This window comes from Camellia sinensis, chromosome 8 (assembly GCF_055761805.1).
Source record: "Camellia sinensis isolate YWXY chromosome 8, ASM5576180v1, whole genome shotgun sequence".
Taxonomy (NCBI): Eukaryota; Viridiplantae; Streptophyta; class Magnoliopsida; order Ericales; family Theaceae; genus Camellia; species Camellia sinensis.
Window position 1 is genome coordinate 115,936,961 of NC_138968.1, and position 17,018 is coordinate 115,953,978.

Here is a 17,018-nt window from a genome sequence, read left to right on the forward strand (position 1 = left end):
AATTTTTTTTTTTTTTTTTAAAAAAAAAGAGAAATAAATTGATGTTATAAAAGTAATCCTAATAATAAGAAAAAATTCAAACACATGAATCTAATTGCTCTATTTGATGTTCAATCAGAGTATATACAACATAGATATAAATCCATATTAGTCCTTCAAGAACCCATACTAACTAAAACATCAGTTAAAAAAAAATCAACAAACTAGAAACTCATATGTGCTACTTCCTATTGTCATTCCATAAATCATGCACCAAGCAGCATTAAAAATGCATCCCATAGAAAATCAAAAGCTTATGGAGAGCTACTGAATAACTAATACTTGATCAACTATCAAAATACATGTAAAGATGAGGCCAATAGGATTTTTTTCTCTGTAAACAGAGCATAGATTTTTCATTTTGTATATACACATGCGCACAACAAAAAAAGAGCATAGATTTTTGTTTCTTTAAACAAAAAATAGAGCTAAAAATGGGCTGTAATAATTTTAAATAATATAATAGTTCTTTCTTTCCATCTACCATAGATCCAAGGTACATAAAAAATAAATAAATAAACAAATAAAAAAAACAGAGAACAAAACTAAGACCCAATGGCCACAGAACATCTAAGTAAATATATACATAAATATAAATAAATAAAATAAAAAAATACTGAGCATAGATTTTTCATTTTTTAAACAAAAAACAGAGCAAAAAAGGGCTGTAAGAACTTTAAATAATATAATAGTTCTTTCTTTCCATCTACCATAGATCCAAGTTACATAATAAATAAATAAAAACACAGCACTAAACCAAGACCCAATGGCCACAGAACATCAAAGTATATATATATATATATATATAAATAAAAAATAAAATTTAAATGAATGAAAAATAAGACTGAAAAAAAAAAATTAGAACAAGCAAAAATAATCCCTCAATCAAAATGAAAAAAATAATCAAAGGGAAAGACAAACAATATCATACAAAAAAATCTTTAAATCCCTCATGTTGAACAATCAAAATCGAAATAAAAAACAAATAGCAAACAAAATTAAAGATGCAGAATAAGTTTCAAACCTGAATGAAGATTCTAAACTTGATGCAAAGGTTTAGCAAAAAATGGCCCTAGGGTTCTGTTGTTGTTAAAGAACGATTGTGATCTCTACTACTGTGAAAGAACAAATGTGGAAAAGATGAGGAAAAAGATATTAAATAGCAAAGGGTCAAAAATGTAATTTCACTATCTAATATCATGGGATGAGCTATCACCTCCCCCCCCCCACCCCCACCCCCACCCCCACCCCCACCCCCACCCCCACAATAGAACAATCCAATAGATTTATTAATAATCCGGTGCAAAAAATTTGAATCAAACAATGGACTATTCCATCCACTGGATTTCGAATCCTATCCCATGGTTGAATCCCTCCAAGCAAACACCACCTAAGTGCTTACAAGGAGAGAGCTTAAGTTCAACTCCCCTAAGTGCTAATCTAACAACTAATCATTAAACTTCATCGATCAAAAATAAAAAATGAAAAATCATCACTAATAATACTTGTTTGTCATACTTAAAAGCATAACAAACATGAATCTCATATGATCTTTTACTAGCTTGCATCACTCGTAGATTCAATTAGGTGACGAGGTGCAATTCCATCACTAAATTTATAACATGCAGGTAAGAAGCCTATTCTAGCTTAATAGTACTTCTTATCACACTCAACAAACCTTGGGATGCTTTTGCCCGGCCCAAGCATATGCTAGGCCCCAAGTGTGGCTATATCACTCTACTAGGTTGCAAATGCTCAACCTTGTTGGACTTTGCCCGGCCCAACACTTGTGCTATAATCCAAGTGTGAAATATCTTGCATTGCTAGATTGCTAGGGCTAGGCCTTGATGGGCTTTGCCTGACCCACCAATCTGGTGAAAATCTCCCTCTCAACTTTCGATATCTAAATTCACCATTTTGGAACAAAAGTGCACTATATTTTGGAAGATGTGTATAGTGTCACCTTCACATGGTGGAAGTCATTTAATGATATAATCAGCTGAAGAATTATGACAATATTATTCCATCACTAAAATTCATCCAGTCAAAGCAACTAACTAAGAACTTCGAATTGGAGTCGACCCCTTCGATGATCAATGGCAAGAGAGAAGGATTCACCATAGATATTATCATACTTCCAATTGATTATCTTCCCATATGACCCAACAAATATCATCTATGCATTCTCCAAACTCATCACATATTTCAATCCAACCCTTCGCCAATTAATACCATCCTCCATTCCTTCCAAAAGATGAGAGAAAAAGGACATAAGGAGCAAAAGCTAAATCAAATTTCCAAGGCTTGAACATGGCACACATACACAATGTGCATTTTCCCGATACTGATTCATAGTTAGGATATTGTTTATGATTTCCATGCAAAAGGAAAGAGCAAACTCCACATAGCATACCACTCTTTACGCCACTTTAATTTATACTAGACACAAAGAAGAAGAAAAACCATTGTGCTGGGGAACACATACGGAAGCCAGAGATTCATTGCACTTACATGAATCAGGTCAAGATGAATCAGGACTAATTTCTTTAAGCTTGACTTATTTTGGGACATCTAATTTATGGAATCAATTTTGTGCACTTCATTTATTCAGGATATCTTTCCTTTGTTATTTCTTTTAGTTAAGACTACAAATATTGGGATGATGGTTAACTAATTACACTCTTGATATTGAATACAAATTGATAGTTCAATTTTCTATTATAATTTCCTTTTGTGCTTTAGTTTTGCATTTATTTTTTCTCCACCTTTCACCTGCAAACCGATGGTCAAATTGAGGTTATTAAACTGTAGCTTATGTGATTTATTTCGATGTCTCATGGGTGGTAAGTTAGACAATTGGAATTTACTCCTCTTTGTGCAGAATTTGCTTATAACAATTCAGTCAATAGTTGTACAGATAAGAGCCCTTTTGAGATCATGACATCATAACAGATCACCAGCACTTGGACCATCATTATGAAAGAGTTTTTGGTGGCAGCATTTATCAGCATCACTCAAGCTTGATTTCAGTGAATGGGTAATAAGAACATTCTAACTCTGAATCTGAACATTTGTAAGGGATGCCACCTTCTCAGTATTAAACTTCTTTAGTTTTTTTTTCCATTGGGTGCCCACAAAAAGTGTTTCTCAATCCTACAAGATCTTTTATGTTTCATAAGCTTTTGTGAACAATTAAAAGAAAATATCCATCCACACACATGAATTTCATTTAGAATATATAAGTAACACAAGGTATAGTCAAATGGTAGACCAGCGCTACACAAATAAAACTTACCGAACCGTACCTGGGTATAACAAGGGTAAGGGTAGGGACAAGAGGATCATTTGGAAGAGGGAGTCACATCATGATCCTCTCACGATTATAAAATTTGTATAGCTAATCTATTAGGCAACTATAGATATAAATCAAAATAAAAAGTTTTATATAAATATATATAATAAATGGTAAATCTCATCACGAGTGTATCAAAATCAAACAAGCATTCATTCATAACTGAATACATAATGAACAAATACAACTGTCAAACTCCTCTCTCATGTCGTGCACGATTCCTAAATATTCATTGTACCCCCATTTCGTAACCCACAAATTTTGAATTACAAAAAACTTTCTAAAATTTTCTTTATCGTAACCAATTATGACAACTACATGGCAAAAAATTTATTCGTTACAATCTTCTCCTTCATATAATACATCCCTATTAGACCGGAAGAATTTCGAACCAACGACCATGGTTGCTAATACCAGTTGAGTTGTCACTGCCAACCTCAGATATTCCTCATTGTATTGGGATATTTTAATGAAACCATCAATAGTTTCTTTTTTTATTGTATTATTACTAATTCTCAACATTACACCATTAGTTTTTGCAAACTCATAACAATAGTCAAACAAACCTCCCTTTCCATTTGCTTTTGCGTTTGGATGACAATTTATCAAGTCTTGCCAATTTACCACAGATTCAATTTCTGCAACAATCCTACCCATAGTTTAAATGGTGGTTGCCATACTTAAAGCATAGCAAATATGAATACCATTTTGATTTATTTACTTCCGACATCCATGAAAACGAATTATGGTTTGCAAAATAACCCACTAACCATCGTCAACCTTTTGATGTACGGAATTCTATATAAAAAAAATAATAATAATTAACAAAATAAATAAACTATAAGTCGTATCTATTAAAAACAAAATCAACAAAAAAAAAAAAAAAAAAAAACTTACACCAGTCGTTAATTCAATCCATTGACTAGCTACGAATCCATGTTAAATTTATAAAATGCAAGTAACAAACTTCTTAGCCTTCTATTATCATTTTGATTGAACTTCTTGTCGCACTCAACAAATGCCTTTCGCATTACTTCAGAAATAAGTGTTTCACACTGTTGAGACGTTGTAAACAAATAAGAAGAAATTACTGATGAAAGAGAGCACTATTCTAATTCCAAATGTTGAGATGAAGAGAAAAGAAACAAAACAAAAACCAAAACCAAAACCAAAACCTAACCCACATGCCAACAAAAAAAATTAAGTACAAAACCCTCTCTAGAGACATTGATTGGAGAAATGGAGGAAAACGAAAAAAACAAATCTTTGAATGAGCTAAGACCCTATTCCTTTATATCCAAAAAGATTCGTTTTTGCTGCTTCCCTCCCTTTCCCCAATCAATGTCAATAGCGAGGGTTTTGTTGATGTAGAGAAAGTTGTCCTTTATTTTATTTATTTTATTTTTTTTGTTCGTAGATGGGTTAAATTTTGATTTTTGTTTTGCTTTTCCTCCCTTCATCTCAACATTTGAAACTGGAATAGCGCTCTCTTTCATCAATAATTTTTTTTGTTTATTTAAAACATGTCAACAGTGTGAAACAATACTATTTCTGAAATAATGCAAAAGGCATTTGTTGAGTCTGATAAGAAATTCAATGAAAATGATAATAGAAGGCTAAGAAGTTTGTTACCTACATTTTATAAATTTAGCGATGAATTTGTAGCTAGTCAATAGATTGAATCAACAAGTGCACGATTTTTTATTTTTTATTTTGTTGCTTTTGTTTTTAATACATAAGACTTATGGTGTATTTATTTTTTAACTTAATTATTATTTTATTTTTTTGGATGAAATTTCATACATTTAAAAGTTGACGAAGATAAATGGGTTATTCTTGCAAACCGTAGATGGTTTCCATAGATGATAGATGTAAAAAATCATAATGGTAATCACATTTGCTATGTTTTAAGTGCGACAACCACTATTGAAACTATGGTTAGGATTGTTGTAGGAGTTGAATCATAAGGGGAGGTTTGCTTGAATATTGTTATGAGTTTGCAATGATATATAGTGTGAGGTTAAGAAATAGAAATAATACGATAAAAAATAAAACCATTGATGGGTTCATCAAAATACCTCACTGTAATGAGGAATATCTTATATTGACTATGACGACTCAACCGGTATTAGGAACCATGACGGTTGGTTCGAAATTCTTCCGGTCTAATAATGATGTATTATATAAAGGAGAACAACCTAATAAAGAAACTGTTTGCCATGTAGTTGTCAAAATTGGTTACGGCTAAAAGAAATTTAGAAAGTTTTTCGTAATTCAAAATTCGTAGGGTAAAAAATGGGGGTACAATGAGTATTTAAGAATCGCGCATGACATTGAGAATGAGAGAGGAGTTGGACAGTTGTATTTGTCCACAATGTATCCAGTTATGAATGAATAGTTGTCTGATTTTAACACACTCATGATGAGGTTTACCATTTTTTTATTATTATATATATTTGTATGAAACTTTTCATTTTGATTTATATCTATTATTGCCTAATAGATTAGCTACACAAATTTTTACAATCGTGAGAGAATCGAAATGCAACTCCCTCTCCCAAATGATCCTCTCGTCCTTGTCTCTACTGTGTCCCAAGGTATGGTGCGGTAAATTTTATTTGCGTGAAGCTGGTCTACCATTTGGCCATACCCGTGCTACTTATATACTCTAAATGAAGTTCATGTGTGCGGATACGTATGTTGTTACATTTTTTTCTAATTGTTCACAAATGCTTATAGAACAAAAGTGGAGGTAACTAACCCCTTCTAGGAGAGGGTCTGAATCTGGAAGTTTGTACCTGCAGCAAGATGGAAGGAGTTAGTTGTGCAGCAAAAAGTATCTTAGCAAGTTGTGTTATTTAACAAATATTAATGTCTCAATGGTTTTTTTGTCAATACTCATAAAATATATAGCGATCTCGGTTGTCCCTTTACTGTTCTGTTATATTCCGGACTCGGCTCCGTGGAGTTGGTAGTTGTATCTATCTTGTTGTCATCCTTTAATTCCATTTGTTTGAGTTTTAGGATGTGTTGGGCATGTTTCGAACAGGTGGGTCGAACCTTGGTCTGAAATCTTGTTGCCAGGTTTTTGGTCGTTCCGCTCGAGCAGGCCTTGTTGCGCTCGAGCGGAGATTGCACACTCCCAGGTTTTCGTGTCCTTGCAAAACTTCTGCAGGTGTGATTTTTACGCTCGAACGGGTTTCTTTATGCTCGAGCGGGTACTCTGGCGCTCAAGCGGGTAGTACTTTTTGGTGTAAGTTCTGGAAGGGAAAAATCTACGCTCGAGCAGACTAGTTTTCGCGCTCGAGCGAATGTACTTTATTCTTGTGTCTTGGCGCTCGAGCAGGCCTTCTTGCGCTCGAGCGTACCTAGTTTTTTTGTTCTTGACGCTCGAGCGTTGTGTTCTCCGCTTGAATGGGAATGTCGTATATCAGTTGGCAGCTAGGCATTTTAAAATCACTTTTTACATTCTCTCTCTCTCTCTCTCTTACTTTCTAAAAAGATATTTTGAGAGCTCCTCTCTCTAGAAACTCCCTTCTCTCTAGGATTTGATCTAGTTAGAGTGTCTCCCTATCCTCCGGCCTTTGTAAAAAGTGTGTGGATCGTTGAGGGCTCCATTTTGATCCGTGGATCTTTGAGTTTGGAGCATTTTGGTTTTCTTCTCCTTCCCTGTTTGAGCTCTAACTTCGAGGTAGGGATATCCTACTTCTCTTTATGAACTTTGTCTTTTAATTTTAGCATTTTGATATGTTGGGGGTTGTTGGGTAATTTTGAGAAAGTTTGGGTCTTTGTGTAATTTCACAAAAGATGGGGTTTTATTTATAATTAAACCTATATGCATGCTTGGCATAGAGAAATGATGTAAATGAGGAACTGTGGATGAAAGTGGAACCTTGGGGCTGTTATGTTAATTATGGGAAAACGCCCTAATTAGTTGGATAAATTAATTTGTATAATTAATTTTGAGAAATGAGGAATTGAATTGAGAATATTCAAATTGAAAGATTAAGGGAGTAAAGGGTGTAGCTAGATTCATTCAATCGCTCACCTAGGTTGAATGTTGATATTTTATCCATTTGGTGCATTTATTTTCTGTTTAGAAATAACTACTTTGGGCTATCGGTGGAGGATAGCCGTGATTGTTGTAGACAATGCATGATGATTAGGTAAACTAAAACTAATCGATTGAGTATGCTATTGAATATAGCGGTTGGAATAATACATCGACTTTATGTATTGATTGTTTGTGTATATGATCTATGTTTATATACATTGTGTGTATGGGAGGAGATAGGGGATGTACTCCACGGTTTAGGGGAAGATAGGGGATGGACCTCTAAACCGGATTTTGTGTGACATTGATACATCACTACAATGTGTATCAAGTGTTGGTCATGGAAGTGTTTGAATTGATTTGATATGGCACTAATATGTATATCGTTATCAATTGTAAAGTATAGAAGTGATTCTATGTGATGTTGATACAGCACCGAAATGTGTATCTTTCGCAAAGTGTAGGAATGGCTTATGTGTTATTGATACAGCATCCAAATGTGTTTCCACCTTGAATTTCGAAAGTGTTTTAAGATGAGTCTTATTCTCATCAAGTTATTTGGCTAAGTCTTGAGCCTTGTTTTCAAACTCAAAGTTGAAAATGGAATGAGAAATGAAGTGTAACATGGACTTAAAGTCATGAAATCGAAATGTGATATATATATGGATGTATCTGTGTTGACCATCTATCAACTGCTAATCTTTTAGTCATTATTCATGGCTGGTTTAGTGTATTTCTACTGGGCTGTGGCTCACCTTTTATGGGACATCATTTTCAGGTACATGTAGCATGCCACCTCTAAGGACATAGCTTGGGAGGCTAGAGGCAGACAGACTGTTTTGTTATTTGCTTTCTTTTGATGTATTACATGTAAATTCAAGCCAAGGGCTTAATATGTATTGAGTTAGTACTCTTTTTTTTGTAACCAAGTGTTAACTTGGAAAGCTGTAAGCCCGTAGGGCATTTGCTTTTGTTGTTAACATGTAATACTTTTGTAAGAACTACTCAGTTTAATGGAAAGATGGTTGGTTTCTTTGTATCAATGCATGTCTAAAGAGATGGGTTTTATGTATTTTTTTGAGGGCGTTACAACTTGGTATCAGAGCGTACCGGGTTCGAATACTTTGGGTACGTAGGAAGTGATTAGTATCACAATGGGTTTGTCTCGCTTGTTTGAGACTTATGTGCGACATTATGTGTTTATTTGATAACATGTTTATGTGACTACATGGGTATGGGATTTAGTTTCTAGGATGTTGATTGGAGCCTTGGGTTTCTGTGAGTCTTGTTAGAAAAGCACTTGATCGATGCTATTTCTAACCGGAACTCTAGTAACGCCTCGAGACTATCATTATCTAGAAATGAAATTCGTAAGTGCTTATGTGTTTATGTACTTACGTGGAGTGAATTACAGTTGTCCATGTATTAGGACGTGAGTGTTTAGTTTTGGCACATTTATGAATGTGCTAACGTTCTTCGTTACCTTTATTAGGATGTCAGGACGAGGACGTGGTAGACGTGGCAGACGTGGTAGGCAAGAGATGCCTTTACCGGATGATATTCCGGCACAGCAGGAGGGGGTTGGCCAGGCCAATGTGGCCGAGCCAGCAGGTCAGGAGGCTATGGGCGCTTTAGCCCGAGGGATAGCCGATGCTTTGAGGGAGTCTGTGAATATTTTTTGAGCTGAGAATCCGGTTCAGGCTCCAGTTCAGGCCTAGGTTGTTGAGGCAGGGCCTTTCTTCTTGAAAAGGGAGTTCTTCTGGTCTAACCCGGACGAGTTTATTGGGGATCTGAAGGAGCCACTGAAGGCTGACGAGTGGTTAGAGCAAATGAGTAAGATGTTCGAGATGCTTGGCATCGAGGATGGAGCGTTGAAAGTGACCTTGGCATCCTTCCAGCTTAAAGGGGGTGCGGGTCAGTGGTGGAAATACATGAGGGGCCGTATTGCTGGCACGTGGGAGGCTTTTGTGGAGGCTTTTCAGGAGAAGTATTTGTCTCCAGCAGTCAGGGAGAAGCTGAGAGACCAGTTCTGTCAGCTTTTGCAGTTGAGTTCTTCAGTAACTGAGTATGAGGTTGCTTTCACTAGCTCGTCCAGGTTCGCACCTGAACTTGTGGCGTCCGAGGAACGCCGTTGTATTGAGTTCGAGAAGAGATTGAGGCGCGGCCTCAAGATGAGGGTTGGAGGCTCGATGATCCGAGATTATGGGCGCTTGGTTGATGCTGCAGCCCATATGGAGATCATGATGTAGGAAGAGGAGGGACAGAGAGGCTCCAAGAGGAGCCAAGATGGTCAGGGTGATGGCAGGAGACAGAGGGGTGCTAACCCTTAGTAGTCTCAGGGTGGTGTTGCTAGGTCGACCTTTCCAGTGCCGAGTGCAGGCTCGGGGAGAGGTAATTAGGGGGAATTCACCTGTTACAAGTGTGGTCAGTTGGGCCACAAGGCTTCAGTTTGCCCACAGAGGGGAGGAAGTCAGAGAGCTGCTTCATCTTCAGCTAGACCGCAGAGCCAGAGTCAGGGCAGGGGTTAGCCCTTGTCTTGTAATCAGTGTGGTCAGCCTGGGCACCTGAAGAGGTTTTGCCCACAGTTGAGTGCCACTTCGGGCGCGTCTAGTTCTAGGCAGACGTAGGGTTTTCAGCCAGCTCAGTCTGTGCAGGCCTCGAGGGCCAATCCGGGAGCTTCGTCGTCCCAGTCAGTGCAGCAGTCGTTTGCTCCGAGGGGTGAGCAGTTGGATTAGGGGCTTACAGGGCGCGTGTATGCTGTTACCGCGCAGGACCTAGCACCGGCTCCATCAGTAGTGAGAGGTACCTTTCTGTTTTGCAACTCGGTTGCTAGCGTATTGATTGATACGGGTGCATCTCATTCTTTTGTATCTGCTGCATTTGCATCTGTTTTGGAATTGGAGTTGGCACAGTTAGCATCTCCTATATGTGTAGTATCGCCTGTTGGTGGAGAGTTGATCTTGAAACAAGGTGTTAGAGGTTGTGATATAGAGGTCGCCGACCATAGGCTTCCTTTTCCTTTTGTTGTCATGCCCATGAAGGGTTTTGATGTTATTTTGGGTATGGACTGGCTATCGTCATACCGGGCTGTTATTGATTGCTACCGCCAGAGGGTCACAGTTTGTACCTTGAGTGGGGAGTGTTTCCATTTCTTGGGGGATCGGGTTGGTAGTGTATTGCCACCGATATATGATCCGCGAGGGCGGAATAAGCTTAGTGGTCTACTTGCTAGCTTTATGAGTGGTGAGTGTGATGAGACCCAGATTGTATTGCCGAGGGTGGTTTGTGAGTATTCGAATGTTTTTCCCGAGGATCTCGTTAGTTTGCCACCTCACCGAGAGATAGAGTTCTCTATTGATTTAGTGCCCGGCACAGCGCCGATTTCTATGGCACCTTATCGTTTTGCCCCAGCCGAGTTGAGTGAGTTGAAGATTCAGCTCCAGGAATTGCTAGATAAGGGTTTTGTTCGCCCTAGTGTTTCGTCGTGGAGAGCACCGACCCTCTTTGCTAAAAAGAAAGATGGTGCCTTGAGACTTTGTATAGACTACCGGAAGTTGAATCGGGCTACGGTCAAGAATAAGTACCCTATGCCCCGTATAGATGATCTGTTTGACCAGTTGAAGGGTTCCCATTGTTTCTCTAAGATAGACTTGAGATCGAGTTACCACCAGTTGAGGGTCAGGGAGGAGGATATTCCGAAGACGGCATTCCGTACGCGGTATGGCCATTATGAGTTTATGGTGATGCCATTCGGGCTTACCAATGCACCGGCAGTCTTTATGGACTTGATGAACCGGATCTTCTGGGAATTCTTGGATCGGTTTGTAGTCGTTTTCGTGGACGACATTCTTATCTATTCGCCTTCTGAGGAGGACCACGAGGAACACTTGAGAGTGGTGCTTGAGTTGCTTAGAGCCCATAGGCTGTATGCCAAGTTTGGGAAGTATGAGTTCTGGCTAGCAAAGGTCAAATTCTTAGGCCATGTGGTATCCGGGGAAGGGGTGTCTATTGATACATCCAAGGTAGACGCAGTACAAGATTGGGCACAATCTAAGAGCATTTTTGAGATCCGCAGTTTTTTGGGATTAGCTGGGTATTACCGTCAGTTTGTGAAAGATTTCTCCAGGCTAGCTTCGCCGTTGACTAGATTGACACGAAAAGGGGTCAAATTTGTGTGGAGTGAGACTTGCGAAAATTCGTTCCAAGAGTTGAAGGTTAGATTGACCACCGCTCCGGTCTTGATTATTCCGGAGAGAGGGTTGGGTTATGCAGTTTATTGTGATGCCTCATGAGAGGGTTTAGGTTGTGGGTTGATGCAAGAGGGGAAAGTGGTAGCTTATGGCTCACGTCAGTTGAAAATACACGAGAAGAATTACCCTACACACGACCTAGAGTTAGTAGCAGTGATCTTTGCCTTGAAGATTTGGAGGCATTACCTTTATGGTGAGAGGTTCGAGGTGTTCTCGGACCACAAGAGTTTGAAGTATCTGTTTACACAGAGAGACTTGAATTTGAGGCAAAGGAGATGGATGGAGTTCATTGAGGACTATGATTTTGAGTTGCACTATCACCCGGGAAAGGCCAATGTTGTGGCCGATGCCCTTAGTAGGAAATCCATTAGTGACGTAGCTTGTATAGCCATCCGGGAATGGGAGATGTTGGGTGCACTTGGCGAGTTCGATTTACTACTGGGCGAATCTGTTGAGGCTGCGGCCTTGTTTTCTGTTGTTGCACAGCCTACACTTGTGACCCGAGTATTAGAGGCACAGAGAGGTGACCTTGAGGTAGAGTCCTTCCGAGAGAAGATCTCCAGTGGGAAAGTTGAGAAGGGTTTGATGGTGTATCCCGACCATAGTGTGAGATACCGAGACCGTTTGTTTGTGCCGGAGTCTTGCCGAGAGGAAGTACTCCGAGAGTTCCATCATTCACGCCTTGCGGTGCATTCGGGAGGCACTAAGATGTATCGGGATTTGGGTCGCCAGTTTTGGTGGCGGGGTATGAAGAGAGATGTGGCTGTTTTCATATCGAAGTGCCTTACTTGCCAGCAAGTGAAGACAGAGGCCAGCGGGTTTGTTGCAACCCTTGCCTATTGCCGAGTGGAAGTGGGAGCATGTCACTATGGACTTCGTTGTAAGTCTTCCGAGGACTCAGCGGGGTAGTGATGCCATTTGGGTGGTTGTAGACCGGTTGAGTAAGTCGGCGCATTTCATTCCTATGCGCGTGAGAGATTCGGTAGATCATCTCGCCGACTTGTATATTCAGGACATAGTGAGATTGCACGGGGTCCCTGTGATGATCGTCTCAAATAGAGATCCTCGTTTTACTGCTAGGTCGTGGCAGAGTTTGCAGAGTGCATTGGGCACTAAGTTGACCTTTAGTACGGCTTATCATCCTTAGATTGACGGGCAGTCCGAGCGTACTATTCAGATCCTTGAGGATATGCTTCGAGGTTGTGTCCTTGACTTTAGTGGGACGTGGGAGAGGCACTTGCCATTGGTGGAGTTTGCCTACAACAACAGTTTTCAGTCTAGCATCGGCATGGCACCGTTTGAGGCCTTGTATAGCGGACTGTGTAGGTCTCCAGTGTGTTGGGCCGAGGTGGGTGATGCACCTTTGTTGGGTCCGGAGTTGGTTAGGGAGACGACGGAGAAAGTTGAGCTTATCCGTAGGAGGCTTGTTACAGCCCAGAGTCGCCAAAAGAGTTATGCCGACCGTAGGAGGAGGCCTTTGGCATTTGAGGTAGGTGATCATGTCTTCTTGAAAATATCACCTAGGCGAGGTTTGATGAGGTTTGGGAAGAGTGGGAAGTTATCCCCTCGGTTTATTGGTCCCCTTGAGATCCTTGAGAGGATTGGGGAGGTCGCTTATCGTTTAGCTTTACCACCGCAGTTGTCCGGAGTGCATGACGTGTTTCATGTGAGTATGCTTCGGAAGTATGAGCCGGATCCGTCCCATGTGTTAGATTGGACCGACTTGGAGGTAGATGAGGATGCCTCGTATGAGGAGAGACCAGTTCGGGTCTTGGATAGGCGGGATCAAGTCTTGCGAGGCAAGACCATTCCCTTGGTAAACGTCTTGTGGAAACATCACGGAGTGAAGGAAGCCACTTGGGAACGTGAGTTGGAGGTCCGAGAGAGATATCCGGATCTATTTATGGATGTTTGAGCATGTATTGTATATTTTGTTGTATTGTTGAACCTTAAGAGTATTGAGTATATTTTAGGTTGTAAAACATGGTTTATGTTTTGATTTAATGGAAGTATTTTGAAACTTGCCTCAAAATGGAAGTTTAATGTAACATTGCATATGTTGGATGTATTGTAGAAATGGAAATATATCATAAATACTGATTATGATATAGAATTGTGGAATGTAGTATTGAAATTTGTGGAATTTCAGGGAATGCATAACTATAATGCATGTTGTGGAAAATGTTGTAAACTGCCTCTTGAAAAGAGATGAGATGACCAGTAATGGGTCGAGTTGTTAAAATTCGCATTGTGATAATGTTGGGAATTGAGAAAATCTTATTTTTGAAAAACTTGTATTTAATTTCGGGGATGAAATTCTTTAAGGGGGGGAGGTTATAGCGATCCCGGTTGTCCATTTACTGTTCTGTTATATTCCGAACTCGGTTCCGTGGAGTTGGTAGTTGTATCTATCATGTTGTCATCCTTTAATTCCATTTGTTTGAGTTTTAGGATGCGTTGGGCATGTTTCGAACAGGTGGGTCGAACCTTGGTCTGAAATCTTGTTGCCAGGTTTTTGGTCGTTGCGCTCGAGCGGGCCTTGTTGCGCTCGAGCGGAGATTGCACACTTCCAGTTTTTCGTGTCCCTGCAAAACTTCTACAGGTGTGATTTTTACGCTCGAGCGGTAGCGCTCGAGTGGGTACTCTGGCGCTCGAGCGGGTAGTACTTTTTGGTGTAAGTTCTGGGAGGGGGAAATCTACGCTCGAGCGGACTAGTTTTCGCGCTCGAGCGGATGTACTTTATTCTTGTGTCTTGGCGCTCGAGCGGGCCTTCTTGCGCTCGAGCGTACCTAGTTCTTCTGTTCTTGACGCTTGAGCGTTGTGTTCTCCGCTCGAGCGGGAATGTCGTATATCAGTTGGCAGCTAGGCATTTTAAAATCACTTTTTACATTCTCTCTCTCTCTCTCTCTCTTACTTTCTAAAAAGATATTTTGAGAGCTCCTCTCTCTAGAAACTCCCTTCTCTCTAGGGTTTGATCTAGTTAGAGTGTCTCCCTATCCTCCGGTCTTTGTAAAAAGTGTGTGGATCGTCGAGGGCTCCATTTTGATCCGTGGATCTTTGAGTTTGGAGCATTTTGGTTTTCTTCTCCTTCCCCGTTTGAGCTCTAACTTCAAGGTAGGGATATCCTACTCCTCTTTATGAACTTTGTCTTTTAATTTTAGCATTTTGATATGTTGAGGGTTGTTGGGTAATTTTGAGAAAGTTTGGGTCTTTGTGTAATTTCACAAAAGATGGGGTTTTATTTATAATTAAACCTATATGCATGCTTGGCATAGAGAAATGATGTAAATGATGAACTATGGATGAAAGTGGAACCTTGGGGTTGTTATGTTAATTATGGGAAAACGCCCTAATTAGTTGGATAAATTAATTTGTATAATTAATTTTGAGAAATGAGGAATTGAATTGAGAATATTCAAATTAAAAGATTAAGGAAGTAAAGGGTGTAGCTGGATTCATTCAATCGCTCACCTAGGTTGAATGTTGATATTTTATCCATTTGGTGCATTTATTTTCTGTTTAGAAATAACTGCTTTGGAATATCGGTGGAGGATAGCCATGATTGTTGTAGACAATGCATGATGATTACGTGAACTAAAACTAATCGATTGAGTATGCTATTGAATATAGCGGTTGGAATAATACATCGACTTTATGTATTGATTGTTTGTGTATATGATCTATGTTTATATACATTGTGTGTGGGGCAGAAGATAGGGGATGTACTCCACGGTTTAGGGGAAGATAGGGGATGGACCTCTAAACCGGATTTTGTGTGACATTCATACAGCACTACAATCTGTATCAAGTGTTGGTTATGGAAGTGTTTGAATTGATTTGATATGGCACTAAAATATATATCGTTATCAATTGTAAAGTATATAAGTGATTCTATGTGATGTTGATACAGCACCGAAATGTGTATCTTTCGTAAAATGTGGGAATGGCTTATGTGTTATTGATACAGCATCCAAATGTGTATCCACCTTGAATTTCGAAAGTGTTTTAAGATGAGTCTTATTCTCATCAAGTTATTTGGCTAAGTCTTGAGCCTTGTTTTCAAACTCAAAGTTGAAAAAGGAATGAGAAATGAAGTGTAACATGGACTTAAAGTCATGAAATCGAAATGTGATATATATATGGATGTATCTGTGTTGACCATCTATCAACTGCTAATCTTTTAGTCATTATTTATGGCTGGTTTAGTGTATTTCTACTGGGCTGTGGCTCACCTTTTATGGGACATCATTTTCAGGTACAGGTAGCATGCCACCTCCAAGGACATAGCTTGGGAGGCTAGAGGCAGACAGACTGTTTTGTTATTTGCTTTCTTTTGATGTATTACATGTAAATTCAAGCCAAGGGCTTAATATGTATTGAGTTAGCACTCTTTTTTTTGTAACCAAGTGTTAACTTGGAAAGCTGTAAGCCCGTAGGGCATTTGCTTTTGTTGTTAACATGTAATACTTTTGTAAGAACTACTCAGTTTAATGGAAAGATTGTTGGTTTCTTTGTATCAATGCATGTCTAAAGAGATGGGTTTTATGTATTTTTTTGAGGGCGTTACAAAATAAAATCTAACTTGATCCCCACGGGCTTGGTAAGGTAGCAAGCTAAGTTTTTGTTTTTCTGGTTGGGGGTTTCATTTATTAAAGAGTTTCTAACTACTATCTTTTGGACAGTAACTTCAATCAAACTGAATTGACCGCGGATTACAAAATTTCCTGGTCTAATAGGAAAATAAAATTCAACTGTATGTGTCACGGTGAATATTTAATTCGAAGATTCCTACTTACACATGATGCTCTGTCCGTAGTCGACTCACAATCTTCAGTTTGGGTGTAGGGATGGACGCAGACATATCTCCTACATGTAGTTCCATATTCTCTGGCATATAGTTCTGTAGATACTGTGTGAACTGTTCAATGTTGAGCTTGATTGTAGGAATGTCATCAGGATCCACATAGAATGCGTCCTCAATGTCACTTTTTGTTACTTCAGTTGTTACTGGTTCTGGTGTTGTTGTTTCCTCAACAATAGGTTCATACTTGCCCACAACTAATTGCATGTCTTTAGGTTCACTGCTATCAGCTAGAGGAAGTGGCATGAGCTTGATTGCCACAAAAGGGGCTTTTGTCAGTGGCAACCGGAATCGTTGAACTCACTATACTTTTATCTTCTAGACCTGGAAGGGCAAGCCTTGCACTACAGAAAATGAGTCTACTATCAGTGTCATATTTGTGTATATATTTGTATGCAAATCTAATCCCCGTGCAAGCGGAGTGGGTGCATGTGTATTCAATTGTTGGACATGGACGTGAGC

At 39.3% G+C, this 17,018-nt stretch overlaps 1 pseudogene; it reads right to left on the reverse strand.

Moving 5' to 3' along the window:
• The window catches only part of LOC145797438 (protein PSK SIMULATOR 2-like), a 185,248-nt pseudogene extending 168,446 nt beyond the window's left edge, over nt 1-16,802 (reverse strand).
• Between the last annotated feature and the right edge of the window lie 216 nt (nt 16,803-17,018).